This window comes from Chenopodium album, chromosome 9, assembly GCF_948465745.1.
Source record: "Chenopodium album chromosome 9, dcCheAlbu1.1, whole genome shotgun sequence".
Taxonomy (NCBI): Eukaryota; Viridiplantae; Streptophyta; class Magnoliopsida; order Caryophyllales; family Amaranthaceae; genus Chenopodium; species Chenopodium album.
The window spans coordinates 56,886,721-56,906,607 of NC_137842.1; the positions used below are offsets into that span (position 1 = coordinate 56,886,721).

Consider the following 19,887-nt stretch of genomic DNA (forward strand, 5'->3'; position numbering starts at 1 on the left):
GGAATTACCTGGCCTCCCTAACTTAGACACTTTCGGAATTGGTTTCGAACCGACTCGGGAAGATCTTAAGCCAGCCCAGGAAAGGTCTAAGGCGCGTAGGAACGCTCGCATCCAAAAGAAAGCAATCCCAATTGATCAATATCCTCTTACTCTCAATGGACAATTCATTAAAGAAGGAGAGGACTATACATGCTATGAATTTCCCGAACCTTTTGTTGTAAATGGCATAAGGCAATCGGGATTCGAAATTTTCTTAGATTGCTACTTTCTAGATTAAATCCCAACTCCTATCCACAAGGAGAAAGCACCCCCATGCTTTGACTTTAACATCATGGGATTACTATTTGGGCGAGAAAAAGATGAGCCGAGATACATAGAGGATATATAACTCCTCGCTCATCCGAGAACTTTGACCCCTCAAAGCTCATCACTCCAGCAGAAGGATCAGTACAAGGGTGGCGCAAGACAGTCAAGGTGACTACTCCGAGTGGAAGAAAAATCTCCATAACGACAGGGCAAGGACTGATGTTTGAAGATTCGTCTAAGTCAGAGTTAGAGTCAAAGTCTTTTCCTGTAGAGTCATCCAAGTACTTAGTTGTAGTACCCCCTCTTTCTTCTATTTCTTCTCCTAGAATAGTTAGTAATCAATTAAGTTCCTGAGGACATCTCCCTTTTTGATGTAATGATTTCCGAATTCAATAATATGTCTTCTTTTGCTTACTCCTCGTGTTTTTCTTTAACCCAAGATGACAAGCATTGCTTAACTAACAATGAAAATGACTAAGAAATTATTAAAGCAATGGAAACACTTGAAAAGAAAACATCGATAATTGAGGAAACTGAGACGGTTAATATCTCAAATGATTCAACCATTAAAAGAGAGGTTAAAATCGGATTAACACTTAATGAACAAGAAAGAACCGATTTAATTAATCTACTTAAAGAATTTATTGATGTATTTTCTTGGTCATATGAAGATATTCCAGGTATTAATAGAGAAATAGCTCAATACACCATACCACTAATTCCAGGAATGAAACCTGTAAAATAAAAGTTGCGTCGAATGAAACCCGACGTAGCTCTTAAAATAAAAGAAGAAGTTCAAAAACAAATAACTGCAGGTTTTATAAGGGTATCCAAATACCCCGAATGTGTGGCCAACGTCATCCCAGTTCCGAAGAAGGATGGAAGGGTAAGAATGTGTGTCGACTATCAAGACTTAAATAAGGCAAGTCCAAAGGACCACTTCCCTTTACCACACATCGATATTTTGGTAGATAATACAGCGAATAATGCACTTCTCTTGTTCATGGATGGATACGCAGGATACAATCAGATTCTCATGGCAGAAGAAGACATGGAGAAAACAACCTTCATAACACCATGGGGTACTTACTGCTACACGGTAATGCTATTCGGGTTGAAAAACGCGGGTGCACTTACCAACGAGCAGCAACTGCCTTACTTCATGACATGATGCACAAAGAAGTTGAAGTATATGTGGACGACATGATTGTAAAATCAACAGATTGCCTAGGACATTAAGTAGCCTTGAGAAAATTCTTTGAAAGGCTAAGGAAATACAAGATGAAGTTGAATCCATCCAAGTGTGCTTTTAGAGTCACCTCAGACAAGCTTTTGGGTTATGTCATAAGCTCTAGAGGAATAGAGATAGACCCAACCTAGATCAAGGCAATCATGTCAATGCCACCGCCCAAAACCGAGAAACAAATTCGAGGATTTATTGGCCGGTTGCAATATATAAGTAGGTTCATATCCAAATTAACAACAATATGTGAACCAATATTCAAGAAGCTTAAAAAGAATGTACCAGTAATATGGGACGATGAGTGTCAAAAAGCATTTGAAAAGATCAAATCCTATCTCGCAAATCCTCCCGTATTAGTACCAGTACTTCCATGGATACCTCTTAGGTTGTACCTAACAGTAACCAAGGAGATAATGGGAGCCATGCTTGCACAAGAAGTAGAAGGTAAAGAAAATGCAATCTACTATCTAAGCAAAAAGATGCTCGAGTATGAAGTACGCTATACACTTCTTGAGAAATTGTGCCTCGCATTAGTGTAGGCCACAACCAAGTTAAGACATTACATGCTCGTGCATACAATATTCGTAGTTTCCCGAATGGATCCACTTAAGTATTTATTCGAGAAGTCTACACTCAATGGGCGTATATCAAGATGGATAGTAAACTTAGCCCAATTCAACATAAGATTCATGCCTCAAAAGGCTATCAAAGGATCTGTGGTCTCAGATTTCCTAGCAGATTTTCCAATAGAAGATTCAACGCCAATACACGACAATGAATTTCCAGACGAAGACTTGATGGTCACAGAAGATGACGCTTGGACTTTATACTTCGATGGAGCCTCAAACTAAAAGGGATGTGGCGTTGGAGTATTATTAGTATCACCTAAAGAAGATCATGTTCCAATCTCCATAAAGCTAGATTTCGATGTTACCAACAACGTTGCTGAATACGAAGCATGCGTGGTAGGCCTTGAAACAGCTTTGGCATTGGGGGTGAAGAAATTACGAATATTCAGGGACTCTTCATTGATCATCAACCAGATTTCTAAAAGATGGAAAGTAAGGAGCGAAAGTCTAGCCCCTTACCAAACTTATCTGGAAACTCTCACCAATCAGTTAGAAAAGGTAGAATACACATATCTACCTAGAGAGGAAAACCAATTTGCCTATTCCTTGGCAAGACTAGCCTCAATGGTTAGGATTCCTACGGAAATCGAGCAAATGCCTCTAACTATAGAGAAAAGGCACAAACCGGCTAATATTCAAGCTATAGAGGATGATGAAGTGATCCAAGATGAAGAAGAAGAAGAAGAACCATGGTACACAGATATACTTAACTATGTCACCAAAGGAGAATACCCTCCTCATGCTGACAAAAGAGCAAAACGAGCATTAAGACTCTTGGCTTCCCAATACGTACTCATAGACAACGAGTTGCATAAAAGGGTACCTAAGGGTTGAGCTCTCTTATGTGTAGGAAAAAAGGATACACAAAGAGCTATGAGGATAGTCCACGAAGGCATTTGTGGAACCCATGTTAATGGCAAAATGCTAGTCCAAAAGATAATGCAAGAAGGATACTATTGAACTACTATGAATAGGGATTGCCATCAATATGTAAAAAGATGCCCTAATTGTCAAATCTACGCCAATTTACAACATGTTCCTCTATCTCTACTCTACACCTAAACTTCACCATGACCATTCTCTACATGGGGAATTGATATTATTGGTAAAATTACTCCTCCAGGAACAGGAGGTCAAAAATACATCCTAGTAGCAATTGATTACTTCATAAAGTGGGTTGAAGCACAATCATATGCTAAACTCACTGCAAAACATGTAGCACTCTTTATCGAAAGGAATATCATTTGTCGATATGGAGTCCCACATGAAATGATAAGTGACAATGGAACTCACTTTCAAGCTGAGTGTGAAGATTTGTTACAAAAATATGGCATTCAACACCATCATTCTTCTCCTTATAGACCTCAAGCAAATGGAGCAGTTGAAACAGCTAATAAAAATCTAAAGACTATCATCGAGAAAATGACAGAAAATTACAAGGATTGGCCTGACAAACTCCATTTTGCACTTTGGGGTTATCGCACGTCAATTCGCACATCAACAAGAAATACGCCATTCTCCTTGGTTTATGGAATGGATGCCGTACAACCTGTAGAGCTAGAGATACCATCTCTACGCATTGCACTAGAAAGTAAACTCGATAAAGTTGAATGGACTAGGGCGAGATATGAAGAGCTAATTCTACTTGATGAAAAGCGACTAAAAGCTCTACATCATATTCAATGCTATCAAACTCGTATGGCTAGGCATTTTAATGAGAAGGTCAAGACAAGAAAAATCAAAGTAGGAAACTTGGTGTTAAAAGCATTAAAAAAAATGTTTTGGATCCAAGAGGCAAATTTAGGCCTAATTGGTCCGAACCCTATATTGTCAAAACAATCCTATCAGGAGGTGCAACAAAATTAACTGATATGGATGGCAATGAGTTCTCGAACATGACAAATCTTGACCAACTTAAAAAGTACTACCCATTCATAATTACTTGAGTAGGATACTCAAGAGAGCTACGTTTGGCCTGATTCCTTAGGAAAGGATACGAAGGCAACCCTTTACGGGTGCGGCCACTTTACTTTTCGCAAACCTTGCATCCCAGATATAAAAAGAAATTGGACAGAAATTCGACGAAGCATCGGCGTCACAGAATAAACCCTGTCGCTGGCCAACGGACCACAGCGCCAGGTGACAACGTCTATCGCCAGACGCCAGACAGTCGCAGCTGGCACCAGTCGTAAAGGAGCAACACCGTTTTTTCTGGGAGTACCTGGGCATATTTTGGTGTTTTTCGGAAAATTTTCGACTTCCATACTCGAAAACATTTCTGGAAAATTAAATTTCATGTTTTCATTTCTTTAATAAATCAAAATTAAAGAAGATGACTTAATTAAAAAGCTGAAATTTCATTAATTAAACAAACTCAGAAATTACATCATTGATGGAATTAATAAAGCTTAATAAAACAAATTAACTTTAAATTTAAAACACAGTCTAATAAATTGAAAGTTAAACAATGCTTCAATCTTTCTTCTCTTTCTTTGCTCTCTTCCAATTTTTATTTGCATCCTCTTCATCGTCCATGGCTTAAGCTAGTAGGCACCCTTTAGAGGACCTACATTCAATTTTGGAGTAAATAGTTTCTCCCTTAGATAGGACTCCATGTTTATTCTCTACCCAAGCCTTCTTCTCTGAAGTGTCAGCTTTTCTTTTCCCTTTATCCTTTGTAGAGCTCTTCTTCTTAGGCATCATAGGTGTTTTGAATTCAACCTTTTCACCCAAAAGTTCCTTAATAGGAATTACCTTGTCACCTAGACGACTCTTCACATCAGTTTTACTCTGATTTCTCTTCATGTCCTTTGAAGGTTTCTTGAGAAGCCACCTTTTCACATCATTGGGTAAGGAAGGAGGAACCTTTTGGGTAATCACTTCCTATAAAGGTCTAGCGCTCCAATATGCATCAAATTTTTCTACTTCTTGAGAAACTGAGAATTCATAGGGACGACAAAGATCCCCAGAAGGAATTGTTTGAAGTAGGTCGTACTGTCTTTTTACCCTGCAGGGATAATAAAAAGTTATCTTGGTTAAGCTTGGAAGACTACAGAAAGGTTGCTTGTTGACACCAACCATCTTCTCTATTTTCCACTAAGGGATGACCCACTTGATAGCAAAGTTGCAAGAGGCAAAGACTTTTTTCCATTCATGGCGCCCCATCTTAGAGAAGCGTTTCTTTCGCCTCACAAAGCAATTTGGAGTATATTTTTCAACATTATCGGGAGTACTAATTAATTCTAGTCTCTCCATTAGCCACATCTGCAAAAAATTCAATGCAAATAAATTAATATTACTATACAAAAATATGTTTTTGATTTCTGTAATTAAAAATATTATTTTTCTACCTGTAATAAAATTGGAGAGCCCCGAAAAGGTGCTTTTGGATTTTTCTTTAATTCATCAAGACTAAGCATAGTCTCTCCAACAATTAATGTCATTGGATTTCTCCCAGATTCGATTTGTTCCAAAACAGTTGATATGATTGCTTGGCCTTCATTAGTTCTACCACTAGTGAGAAGATATTGGTTAAGCATGCAAAAGAGGATAGCCCTTCTTCTATAAACATGAAAAGTTTTAGAATAAGATCTATCAAAGTAATAGCGTGCAAATTCTTTCAAATTAACCATGCTACCATCTATAATATTTGTTAGATATTTGTCTCTTAAATTAAAGAAGCGCTCAAAATCTTTATAATAATATTCATTTATTCTAGGGATTACTGCAAGATCTAATGCAGGGAAGCCTAAGATAGCACCGAATTCTTCCGGTAAAGGACTAATTTCATCATACCCTAGTCTAAAACAATGAGTATCCGTATCCCAATATTCTAAGGCGGTATGAATAAAGACTATATCAAGATCTACCCCCTTAACACCATAGATACCCCCATATGAAAAAAGTCTAATTCTTTTCTCTCTTTGGCAGTTAAAGACCGACACCATTCATGAGTGAAGTTGGTAAAACTCTTAGTAATTAAAGACATGATTATTTTTTCAAAAGCTAAGACTATTTTTAATCTGCTGAAATTATGAAGAAAATCGGCAGACCAGGGGGCTATATATACACAACATCGGCACAGTTTCAATCCGGAAAGGATTCGGAGTCAGCGCTCTTCAGCACCAAACGACGGTTCTGTCGTCTGGCGCCAAAGTCTGGCGCCAATCGCTTGCAGCAAAATTCACTTTTTTTGCTTTTCAGCAAGCTGACGTGGCGCTGACGTGTCTTATCAGCGAACTTTTCAAAAACCGCGTTTTTTTTTGCTGATTCGAACCTGAACAATGGCTTTATGATTTTTATCCCTTCTTATACCCTTTTAAAATTTTATATATGAATTATTTTTTCTTTTTTGGATTTTATTCAGACTTAATTTTAAGTTTGTTGTAAGTCCAATTTTTATTTTTCATTTTCTTTTTGGGGGGAGAAAGTCGGATACCCTCCATCAATAATAAAAGTGACGGAATTTTTGCGCAAAATTATTAATTATCACAATTCTTCGCACACACAAATATGCACATAAAAATAAAAAATAAATTCAAGATAAATAAAGACATAATAAATAGATAATAATATGTATATACAAATATGTCTAATAAATGAGTCAATTAGGCAAAGTTCTATACAAGTCAAAATAAAAAAAGCACAGGTATAAACTATGGCGCTGGAGGACGTAGATGATGAGAGACACCCATTGTAGACATCTACTTTTGGCCTCCTATCCCAACAGGAAGTGCAATGACGGTAAATAAAGCCATCTTTGTGTTGGAACAAAGTGAAGAATACTTATGGATAACTGGTTAAGCCACATAACACAAAAGACTAGCCCAAATTAAAGAAAAAGCCAAAACAAAGGTCCAATTAACTAAACCCGATCATAATTAGGCTTAAGCCCGTGCTTAAACCCTAATAATGACAGATTTAGGAGCGCCTAGGTTAAAACTTAGTGCTGCCGCAGAAAAAGCCGCGCGTATCTCACAAAGTCGCGCTGGGTGTCGCGCACAACTGAAAATATAAACTCGAATCTTACTAGGGGTGAAGGTTCGGTTTTCGGTTTGGTTTTTTGCCCAAACCAAAACCGAACCACCATAATTCGGTTTCTTGATTTTGCAAACCACACCGCACCACTTTAGCTTTGAAACCGAACCAAACCAAACCACTAAATTTCGGTTTTCTTACAAAAAAACCGAACCGCACCGAATTTTCATATCAAACATCATAAACATCAAATTTTGCAAAAAAATCCAAACCAAAACATACCAATTAAAACCGAACCAAACAAAACCAAACCAAACCCATTTATACAAACATATAATTAAACAAGTTTTAACCCAGATCCGCAAACATTCCTAGACATAATTACTATAATATTGAATTGCTATAATTTCGAAAAATTTAAGATAAAACCCTAATTTCATTGAACTAAAAATTGGAATAAAAATCACCGAAATATCAGAAAAAATTGGACAAAAAATAGTAGGAAAAAAAAAACACAAACCTCACATTCCACCGAAAAACCTCACATTCCACCGAAAAAACGTCGAATTTGGGTTTTTAATGGTCAAATTCGACCATGAAAACTCTAGATCTAGAGTTTTCATAGTCGAATTTGACATGAAAAACCTTTATTTGATGGTGTTCGAAATCAAAACCTTTAATTTAGTTGATGGTGTTCGTTAATGGTGAAGCGAATTCGAATTTTATTAATCAAAACCTCGATGTTTTCGTTAATGGTGGCGAGGAGAGACAAGAAAAACGAAAAGAAAAGAGGAGAATGAGACAATGAAAGTGAAGAAGAGGAGAGAGAATGGGCAATTGGGCGGAATTCGGGAAAGAGGAGAAGAGGAAAGGAGAGAGAAAGGGTGGAAAGAGAGAGAGGGAGGCTGAGAGTGATTAGGGTTTCTTTTTTAGCTTTATATACCTAGGTTACTTTAGTTTTGGGCCAGGGGTTATGTAGGGTTGGGCCTCTAATTCGGTTTGGTTCGGTTTTGTTCGGTTTTTCATTTTACCGAATCGAAACCGAACCGAAAACCGAAAACCGAATTTCATTTTTTTTTACACCGAAACCGAACCACCCTCCCAAAAAACCGAACCACATTCCTTATTCGGTTTGCTTTTACACCGAATTTATTTCACTCCTAAATCTTACCATCTGTTGCGCGCGACACCTGTTGCGGAAGATTGCTCGAAACCCTAATCCTAATCATTCTCTATAAATACGAGCTTAAACCGAGGCTTCAACAGACAGAAATGAACCTAAAACTCTGGCGAAATAACTTGTGAACTTGTGCAACCTAGCCCTCTTGTCCTAAACACTCACCCTTTCGATACTTTGTTACTACGGTGTAGGTTCCCCAACAAGAAGGCGTCCATAAGTGTTCTAAACGGAGATCTAGCAAAGAGAAGTGGTAAATTCCCGAGCACTTAGTTAAATCACCTTTATTTTCTTGTTTAAAAGGATTTAAATTAATTAATTAGTGTTGTTTGATCACCTTTAAAATAATTAATTAATCAATTCCACATAGTATCTTGCGTTAAATAAAGACTAGAATTGAATTAAATAATTGTTGGCTGATCACTTAAGCTAAGGCGAATCTTGTTTATTTATTGTTCTTCCACGAATTTAATTAAATAAGAATAATGACTTTGCAATGTAATTCCTACGTGAATTAATGTTTGTAAACAAAATCAACTAACATAGTTTTAGGTATCGCATTGCATATATTGTTTGGTGATGAAATTGTAAAAAAGGAAGAGCTAGTAGAGGCCGTACTAGGGCTAGGATGACGATTCCCCTCTAAAAGGAACGTTATCTTAGTACCCTCGCTCCCGAACTCATTTTTGGTTTATAGACCAATTTGGGCATGGGTAAAATTATGATTTGTGCTAATTATTCGATGAACTCCACATGGAAGAAAGGGATGAACGAGGTTTATGAGTTTTTCCTAAAACTCATTGGCGACTCCTACTTGTTTCTTACAAAAAAGCGTGATGATAGAATCAATTCTAATTCAAGGTCCCCCAAATAGTCAGGAATTCAAATCCTACTACACCCTAACAAGTGTAAAGTCCTAGGCTTTTAAGTGGCCAAGGGCATTTAAGGAGAGTACCCCTTACGATGGGATCACCCTCCTTACAGTGGCGACTCCGCTGGGGACTTAGAGGTTACATGATTAATTCGTAGTTATGGTCCAAGGTATCCAACACTAGGTTGCCTATGGGTTGTAAAGAGAATTAACTTGGATAATCTCTAGTTAGAGAGCGAGACTTGAACGCATAATATCTTCCTTTTGCACAAGAGTAAAAACCAAACAAGCAACATTGCATCATGCATAAGCATAGCACACTTAAACCATTAGGGATTGGCTCATTGACTAGGGGTTGCCAACACTAGGCGTCTATCCCAAAATAAATAGCAATCATCCCACTCATATCACCAAAGAAATGTTGGGAGGGCTATGTCATAGGTCAACACGTTGAGTGATTGATTTATGCGTCGTTTCTTAAAGTATGGTACCTTTGGACACCCAAGCCTTTTTTGACCTTAGAATGGCATTGCGTGAATGTTGACTTATGACATGCTTATGTGATTATGTGACTATGTGCAACGTGTTAGGATAGTCTTCTTTTTCTTTTTTTAGTTTGGTATAGGTTCCCAATTACGAAGTTGTCTCTTCGTGATTTAGCGTCATATTCAAAGGATAACATTAAAAAAAAAAAAAAAAAATAAAAAAAAAAAAAAAAAAGATTCAAGTAAAAAAAAAATCGAATAAAAAAAACGCTCGAATTAAAAAAAAAATATATTACGAGCAGGTGGTGCGCGCAACTCAAGAAGTTGCGCGACCCCTTCCAGCGCAAGTTATTTTGTTGCGCGCGACAGCCGCGCGCAACTTAGTAACTTGCGCACGCCCACTGGACGAGTCATTTTTGATTTCTCAAAAAATAAATTGACTCATCCGAACAATATCTTCATTGAAGAATTGTTAAGGGCGATGTTATCCGTTTAAGTATATTTTGCGTCTTTTTTCCTTTTAAAAGCAAGCGTATCGATTTACTTATCCTTTCGTACTCCTTTAGGGCCGGTTTTCAAGCTTGGGAAAGAGGACCCCTAGGCACTCGCATTCTACGTTTATCACCCAAAGATCAACGCCTTTCACTACGTGAAAAAATGAAATTGGCACCGGTTCAAACCCGCCCTAAGACACTGGTTTGAACCGGTGCCAATGTGGGGGGTGCCAATAAGTGGTTTAAAAAGACACCGCTTCAAACCGGTGCCAAAACTCAGAATTGGCACCGGTTAACTGGTGCCAAAAATGGCCAAAAAAAAAATTATTTGCTTGTTTTTGGCTCCGGTTAACCGGTGCCAAAAGTGCCCAAATTTTTTATTTTTTTTGTTTTTTCCACTTAAAAATTAAATAGACTAAAATAAATAACAACATCAAAGCATAAAGCCAATATCAATCAATATCATCGAAAATTTACAATTTATAATAAAAAAATTACAATATAGATCAATAAAATAATTCTATTACAACATATAAATACAAAAAAAAAATTACAATATAAATTAAAAAAAAATTACAATATAAATTAAAAAAAATTACAATATAAATAAAACCCCCCCATTCATATCTAAATCAATATTCTTGTATCTTGCTTCTTCGATTTCAGATCTAAATAACATACTTGCACCAATTAAAACAAAAAAAAAATCGATTAATATAATTAAGCTTCAAAAAAAGAACCCAGAAATTTAATCCCAAAAATTCAAACCAAGAAAAAAAAACTTGAAATCGAAAAAAACCTAGTATTCGAATAAACCTAAAAAACGAAAAAAAAATTGAAATCGAATAAACCCAGAAAAAAAAAAACAAATCGAATAAACCCAGAAAAAAAAAACCGATTAAAACCCAGAAAATAAAAAATAAAAATCGATAATAACAAAACCCAGAAAATAAAAATCAAAACCGAAATAAAATCGCTTAAATAAAAAAAAATCGATTAAAATACAAAAAAAAAACCTAGAAAATTTTTTAAAAAAAAAAATTATAAAAAAACGATCAAACAATCGATTAAGACAAAAAACCAGAAATAAAAAACAAAAACAAAATAAAATCGATTTACATAAAAAAAAACCTTGGATAAAAAAAAATCAAAAACAAAATAAAATCGATTAACATAAAAAAAAACCTTGGATAAAAAAAAAACAAACACAGAAAATAAAAAAAAACGAATTAAAATGGATTAACATAAAAAAAATTCGATTAAGAAACCGATTAAAACAAAAACCCAAAAAAAAATAAGAAAACCGAATAACCTCGATTAAGCCTCGAATTGGTGGAAAAAACCTAGAAAAAAAACGAATTCAAATGATTAAAATAAAAAAAATCGATTAAAAAACGATTAAAACAAAAACTCAGAAAAAAAAAACCGAATAAAATCGAATTGGTGTTGCATGTGGTGGTCTTCGTGGTGGTGCAAGTGGTGGTCTTCAATAGAAAGAAAGGAGGACATGAGGGAGAAGAAGGTGAGGGAGAAGGAGATCGAGAAAGAAAGAGAAAGAGAAGGAGGAGATCAGGGAAAGAAAGAGAAAGAGAAGGAGGAGGAGAGGAGAGAGAAACGGCGTGGAGGAGAATTAGGGTTGGGCTGACTCGGCTGAGTAGAAATAGGAGAATTACGGCCGCTTTTTTTTATAATAATTAAAAAGTCCGGTCCATAAAGACACCGGTTCAAACCGGTGGCTTTTCTGTTTTTGCCATCGCTTTGAAGTGAACCAGTGCCTTTTTATTCTGGTTCAGCTTCCCACCAATTTTGTAGGCCATTTTTGGCACCGGTTTGGACTGAACCGGTGCCAATTAGGGGGTTCCTTTATTATATTTTCTACTTGTGTTTAAACCACTTTCCTTTGACAACTAATCCTAGTCCAACAACAATGACATCCGTCGAAGAACTTCAACAAGAGATTCTTCGTATGAGAGAGGAATAGGCTCAAGAGGCCGACGAGAGAAGAATTAAGAAGATGGAAAATGCTGAAAAGAAAAAAGTTGAAGCATTAGCCTTACAAGAAAAGATGGAGCAACTATCCATCAAAGAAAATTCGTTAGAGAAGCTAGTTCTTCGTTCTACAATGGGGAACAAGTACTTTGACGCAGAAAAGTTTGCTCCTCCCCCAGGACTTGCTTTACCAGAAACCTTCGTAGCTACAGACTTGCCAATATTTAAGATGACCAATAATCCACAAAATCATTTAATGTGTTTTACTAGCACTATGGCACTAAAGGGAGTTGTTCCTAAGCTTTATGCTTTGCCTTTCCCTTTATCACTAGACACAACCGCGAGAGAGTGGTACTATAGGCTAGATCCTAAATTTAAAACAACATGGGAAGATGTAGTTTCGGCTTTCATCACCCAATACGAGGGTAACGTAGAGTTCAAGTCAACTTTACGTGAACTCGAGATGCTTAAGCAAGGCGACGATGAAGTTTTCCTTGCTTTCTATGGTAGATGGCGAGAAAAGGCGGCCCACCTTGCCCAAAGGCCTCATGAACTCGAGTTAGTACAAAAATTCATTTACAATTGTCACGAAAAGTACAACAAACATCTATGTTACCTTGGTCTAGACATTTTTCAAAAGGTCTATTCTGTGGCTACTAGGATTGAAGATGATCTTACTAAAGAAAAAGCAAACAAACCTCATTATAATCATCAACCTAAGAATAACTACAAGAAGGGGAATGATAATGCATCATCCTTTATTGACGTATTTGCGACTTCCACGCAATATAATAACACAAATCGATATGATGATCCTAGAAAAAGATGGACAAAAGAGAGAAAATTTACTCCATTTCCTGTAAGCTATAAAGAATTGCTAGAAAAACTAAATGAAAAAGGCTTACTTGCCCCAACAGGGCCAACACCACCCACTCCACCAGAAAAGAGGTTTCCTCAATGGAATGGTAGTGCTTATTGTGCTTATCATAGAGGCGTTGGACACGACACTGAACGTTGCTATGTTTTAAAGAACAAAATACAAGATTTAGTACACGATGGGAGAATTCCCACGCCTAAACCTAACAATAATGCATCCCCCTAAGGGGTGTTTCACATCGAGGAAGACCATATGGGAAGTGATACATTCAATCCTCTGGACTATATCACACCCATAGGAGAACCTCTATCCACAATACTCATAGGGGCAACTAATGAAGTAATAAGCGGACTATGGGACGACAACTTTCAGGACTTATATGTCTCTAAGTATGCCGCCGTCCCACCTCCATCTTGTTTGCAAAATGAAACAAATGGAGCGCTTGATTGGGATCATTTCTTGGGGAAATTGCAAGATTTATCGAATCTCTTCTTGGATGAACAATGGCATCAAGCACAACTCATGGAGCATCTTGAAATGAAGGCACATCCAAAGCCTCTAGAAGAAAGTTGGTTTATGAGTCCTATGACTAACCCAAATGAGATAGATCATTTAACTCGTTCTGGGCGAGTCTACCAAGCACCATCACCAAATGGATCTTCGACCACGCAATATCAAACTCAAGGTCAAACACAAAATACAATACCACCTCCACTTGAGGTGGAAGATCCATTGGTCAAACAACTTCGCCAATCCAAGGCGAATGTTAGCATTTAGGAACTCCTAAGTACTTCTAAAGAACATAGGAATTCTCTCATGAATGCTCTAACGGCTTTGTCTGTAAGTACAGACACAATCCCTCAGGATCTCGTTAGCTTGCTTACTAGCGAGAAATCCGACAAGTCAATCGTTTTCACTAATGATGATTTTCCTTTAAAGGACACTACCCATAACAATGCGTTATACTTAACTGTGGGATGCAAGGGATACAATATCCCTCTAACTTGGTAGACAATGGGTCGGCTATAAACGTATGCCCATTATGAATGGCAAAATACTTAGGCCTAAATCCAGAAAAATATTTCCAATCAACAAAACAAAGCATAAGGGCCTATGACAATTCGAGAATATCGATGTGTGGAACTGTTAAGCTACCAATTACCACAGGCCCAATTCAAAATATGGTTGAATTCCATGTTATGGACATAAAACCTACATTCAACCTTTTACTTGGACGTCCTTGGATACATGAGCTTGGTGCAATACCATCCTCACTTCATCAAATGATTAGGTTGAACTATCAAGGGCTTCCTATGACTATACATGCTTCTCCACTCAAAATAGCAATAAATGATCAATCACTCTTAGAAATAAACCATGATAATGATGAAGAGAACATGTGGGGATTTGCATTGGAGCCAATATTCACAATTGAAATGGAAGAAGACTTGGAAGAACCATTCAAGCTTGATCCATATTCCACTCGGATAGTAAACAACATCTTGCTCAAGAGTAGTTACTTCCTATCCCAAAGAAATCTCTCTTACTTCCTTTGGGAATAGGAATGAAGAAATCTCTCTTACTTCCTATCCCAAAGAAAAGCTTCTCCTTTGGATTGGGATATAAACCAACCAAAAAAGAATTGGAGTCTCACGATGCCAAAAACAAAGCACGTAGAGACAATAATGAGAAAGGGATAATCACTTTACTCCCATCCTATCAACAAACCCTTAATGGACAATTCGTTAGGGAGGAAGATGATTACCCATGCTACGACTTTCCGAAACCCTTAGTTTTGGAAGGAATCAAGAAGCCTAGATTTGAGATATTTCAAGATTGCTACATCTTGAATGACGATCTTAGTATCGTTAAATCAAAACACCCAACTCTAGGGTGCTATGATGGGTAAGCATTTAACTTTTTATTTGTACTAGAGAAAAATCATGTCGCAATAATGACCAATAAAAACGCCATTCAAGATGAAGCTTTTGACCCAACCTCGTTGATCACCCCTTCAAACGAAACTTTTGAGCATGGATGGAGGAAATCTTTCAAATGGATCAATCACAAAGGCGGTAAACTGGGCATCGTCACAGGCAAAGGGAAGATGTTTGAAGAATCCCACTACTAAATTTTTGACCTATTGCAACCCTCAAATCTGTTGTATTAGGCATCAAAATCCGTGGCATCTGCTGGCGTTGCAGTAGGTCTATTGCAACGGCATATGACACCTAATGCCACGGCATCAATGATTCGTGGCGTTAGATCAATACCTGATGCAACGACACCATTATTGTCGTGGCAATAGCTATAATACCTAATGCCACGGTGTCATATGCATAATGCCACGATTCACTATACCTAATGCCACGGTTCCCTTTAACTAATGTCACACAATGCATCTACCTAATTCAGTATAATAATAATAATAATAATAATAATAATAATAATAATAATAATAATAATAATAATAATAATAATAATAATAATAATAATAATAATAATAATACAATTAAAATAAAAAAATTTAATCGTTTTTTTTTTTAATTTTATTATTGTAAATTAAAAGTTTGTACATTGTTATCTATAAGAAGTATTACAAAACTAATTTATCACTTGTTAAACTAAGAAAAAATAATTAAAAGTTTAAACTAAAATATTTTGTCCCCCAAACAATATTTTCAACCATTCTTTGGACCGTATCACTTCTTTCTCATGCTTCTCCAATTTCTCAAGTAAAGCAATTTGGGACCAATTCAGAGAACGTCTTCTTCAGCTTTAGTATCCACCTTCAGCACTGTTTACACATGTCCGGATCTAGATCCCCTGATAAACAAAACACACAAACAAAACACAATGAAATTATAGAAAAATCGAGCACTAAAAAAAAGGAAAGGAACTTGAGTTGAACAATTGCAAAGATTTATTAGATACACAAAGTTCATTAAAAGGTTCTTTCACTTAATTAAGAAGGTAATCTTCATCACATTATATCTCACACACAGATAGACATATATAGCCAAAAAACCAATCACACTAAAAGCATGCGTGTTTGCATAAGATATAAAACATTAAAAACAGAAATTAAAATTGATTAGCAAAATTGAAGCCCAATGTAGACAAAGATACAAGTATAGTACACTCCTTGATGAGGCCTTTGTAATCAAAAAAATATAACTCAAACATACAAGAAATTTCACAAAAACTAGATAAATTTCACGGCATTAGTGAATGTACATACAAGTCACAAAAACTAGATATATTTCACAGAAAAACATTTGCATAACAGGTCATTTTTGTCTCCCATAATATATTATAAGAAACAGAGAGATCAATTTCAACTCACCATAACAAATCCGAATTCATAAGAAGGATTAATTTCCATAAAATTTCAGAATGCCTTCATATATTTATATATTTTTATTAGAGACACAAGGTTAAGTTTGAGACATTGATTTTCCCAGCAAATCATCATATACAGTCCATCTTAACCTGCATATTTATTCAACCTAAAATACTTATAATTTATGAGAGAGGGAGATAGCCGGACTGATTACATTCAAATTATATAGTGACCAGATACGTGACCAGATGAATGAGATGATACATAATGGAAAGAGTTGAATTACCTTGCCAAGTGTATTTGCTGAAAGAGGGGCAATAACCATGATGTCAGCCCACCTGCGAAGCTCATTGTGAAGGATATTGTCACCTATTTTACTCCAACTAGACCATTCATCCTCATCTGTGTACAACATCACATCCTCCTGGGTCTCCTAGGTGTGTCATTAGTTTGTACAGGTTTTATGTGAGTAGTAACAGGCTCTCCTTGTGCCTTGACCAAAGAACAAGCCAACTCTGTTAAAAAAAACAGAGATATATCCGTAGCAATAAAGTCACAAATCAAAAAAGTGTACTTCATTCTGTCCTATTTAATGCAGCTAATAAAACTAACAGATGATTGAGAAGATTACAAGCAACCACATTTCAGAATCAGATTACTTGAACCAGCTAAATATTGGAACAACTAAAAAAACTAGCTAAAGATTGAACTAGCGTACTAATGCCATTTTTGTGTATTCGAATTGATCAGTTTCATCAGGGTTTCTCAAATATTCCTTCTTCCTTGCAAGGTAATCATTGAGGAAATTAATCATGGTTCTTATCTCTCTATTGGGGTTAGATCAGGTTTTCATCTAGAAACTATGATCTAATTTTTCAACACATATACACAACATTATGCAGATTTGAACAACTAATATCAATGTGTCCAATACATTCAGATCAATTAAATAGTAATGAATAAGAAATTTGAGCGGAATCAGGAAAAATGAAAACTCGAAAATTTAAACAAAAATGCAAGAAACCATAAAATTGATAATAAAAAAAATGTAGTACTACGGTAAGACTGTAGATCAGGAAGTGTATCAAGAAGATTACTCACCTTAATCGTTCTCTCTCTCAATCAAACTAGCAAAACCCACATTGATAATTATTCTAAGAAAATAAGACTACGCAACATTGATTAGTTATTCTAAGAAAATCAGACTACGCATCAGACATATAGACAATCACCAGCCATTTGAAAATAACTAGCAACAAAAAGGCTCTGCCTAAACTGAGCAGCATCAGTTGAGAATTATGTATGAGTAAAACCAAACAATACTTACAAAATACAAATACCCAGTAATAATGATAGAAAAAGCATTGAAGATCCAATAAGCTAAGATAATACCCGGCAAGTTAGCTACTGAAACCTAAAATATACCCACCTTTTTTTTTAGGGAATGATATATACCCACCTAATGTAGGGAAATGTAAAATTCCAAATAATTTATACCCTTGCTGCGATAAACCGAAGAATAGAGATAGTTTCCACGAACCAAGTCTTTTATCTTAATTTTCTAAAAATATCCTTTTCCTCCATTCGCATTTATCTAATAATTGCAACCCTTAATCACACTCATAAAAACCATAATCACCAATCAAAAAGTTGATGCAATTTCCAACAAACCCCATCAATTTCTAGGCCTTAAATTCTAAGTTCAAATCATCAAATCCATAAAAGTATACTGGAGTACAATCACATTAAATTCAACACAAAATATCAAACCCCGTATCAAATCCTTCTGAAAATTGCTTGAAAAAAAAAGAAGCTATTACACCTCATTGTTATTACTGGCTTAGAGAGTAGTTTTTTTTTAAAAAAAAAAAACATAGACCATTTGCTTAAAAAGACACATGGTTTACAAAGGCTATGTAAAATCACAACAACACTTAAAAAAAACAAGATTCGGAAAAATAATTCGTAAATACAAAGAACTATATAATTGCATTTATATGAAATTCCCACAAAAAACAATTATACTCTAATACAATATTCAGTACTCGTATTTGGTTGAAATAATTTTTAAAAAAAAAAAACAATACTGTTAAAAGAAACCCATTAAATTCGAGCCAAAATACCCCAAATTTTGAGCACAATATAGACCAGAAAATTACAGCATTTTTCCCATATAATTCGAGCAAAACAACTAGAAATTAGACCCAACATAGCCCAACAATGTATAGCATTTTCCTAGTAAAGTTCTAGGGAAAAACCCTGAAATTCGACCTCAAAGAATCAAATAATTCAATCTTCCATGGCCTCAAATACAAATTCCCAAAGACAGCAGTAAAAACTTCAAATTTAATTTAGCAAAATGCAACAACAAAAATTTTAATTAATAAATCTCAGAAACAAAATTTCATTGTATACCATGAATTGACATTGGAGATATCAGCCACAAGGAAGGGACATGCAAGATGAAAATGGGACTTCTCCACTAAAATTACGCCGCCTGAAGTTCGACCAACAAGCCGTCGCCTGAAGTTCGACCAACCAGCCACCGCTTGAGTGCCGCCTTTGTCTACTTCCTCAGATTTCTTTACTTAGTTTTCCTCTCAAAATTTTCAAGAAATTTTAAGTAGTTTTCCTCTCAGAATTGAGAATTTGAAGTTTTTGAAATTACTTAATTGATGTAAGAAAAATTGGTAGTACAAAATGTGAGAAAATGATAGTACAACTTATAAAGTTCTTTTGCTTTTCTACTTTTTTCCTTCTTTTTTACCCTTGGAATGTTCAAATTATTTGGGCAAAAAAAGTAGAGGGAAGTTGAAATTTTCCTCACGCCTCCTACTCATAGTCACTTACCGTTGCATCAGCTGCCCTTTTTGTTGAAATATATAGGCTAATGCCACGGTTCGTTAGAGCCGTTGCAATAACTCTACCTCTTAGAACATTAGTGCTGAATCCGTTGCATTAGCCTACTCTATTGCAACGGCAATTAAAATACCGTTGTATTAGCCTTTACTAGACCGTTGCATTTGATAAAAAATGTAGTAGTGATCGGACGATGAATCTATTGTAGACTCTAAGGAAGCTGAAAATCTAGGCCTTGTGGCCATTACTGAGTCTTTATTTTCAAGTTCTAAGGACGAACATCCCAAAAAGGATTCTTCTCTTGATGTACTCTCTTTTGATTTTAATAATATGAGCTCTATTTCCGAGTATATGCCTTCTCTTGAATCTTTCGAATGCTATAACAATCAATCTAATGAAGATGATAATATTAATAAATTGGTTGAATTAATGAATGAACGAGAACAAAAGAACCCTATCGTTGAAGAAACTAAAATAGTTAATATAGGAACTAACGAAAATAAGAGAGAAGTCAAAATTGGCTTAACTCTAAATCCAGAAGAGTGATTGATCCTCATATCGACGCTCAAAGAATTCGAAGACGTGTTCGCTTGGTCATACAATGACATGCCTGGAATAGATAAGGAAATCGCGGAAC

At 35.9% G+C, this 19,887-nt stretch overlaps 1 long non-coding RNA gene across 1 annotated transcript; it reads right to left on the minus strand.

Annotated features, from left to right (window-relative positions):
* Positions 1-15,604: 15,604 nt before the first annotated feature.
* Positions 15,605-19,074, minus strand: LOC145559928 (uncharacterized). Its single transcript, XR_014093030.1, has 3 exons — positions 18,807-19,074; positions 16,678-16,883; positions 15,605-15,874 (listed from the first exon to the last, which is right to left on the minus strand). It is a non-coding gene; the product is annotated as an uncharacterized LOC145559928 (long non-coding RNA).
* Between the last annotated feature and the right edge of the window lie 813 nt (positions 19,075-19,887).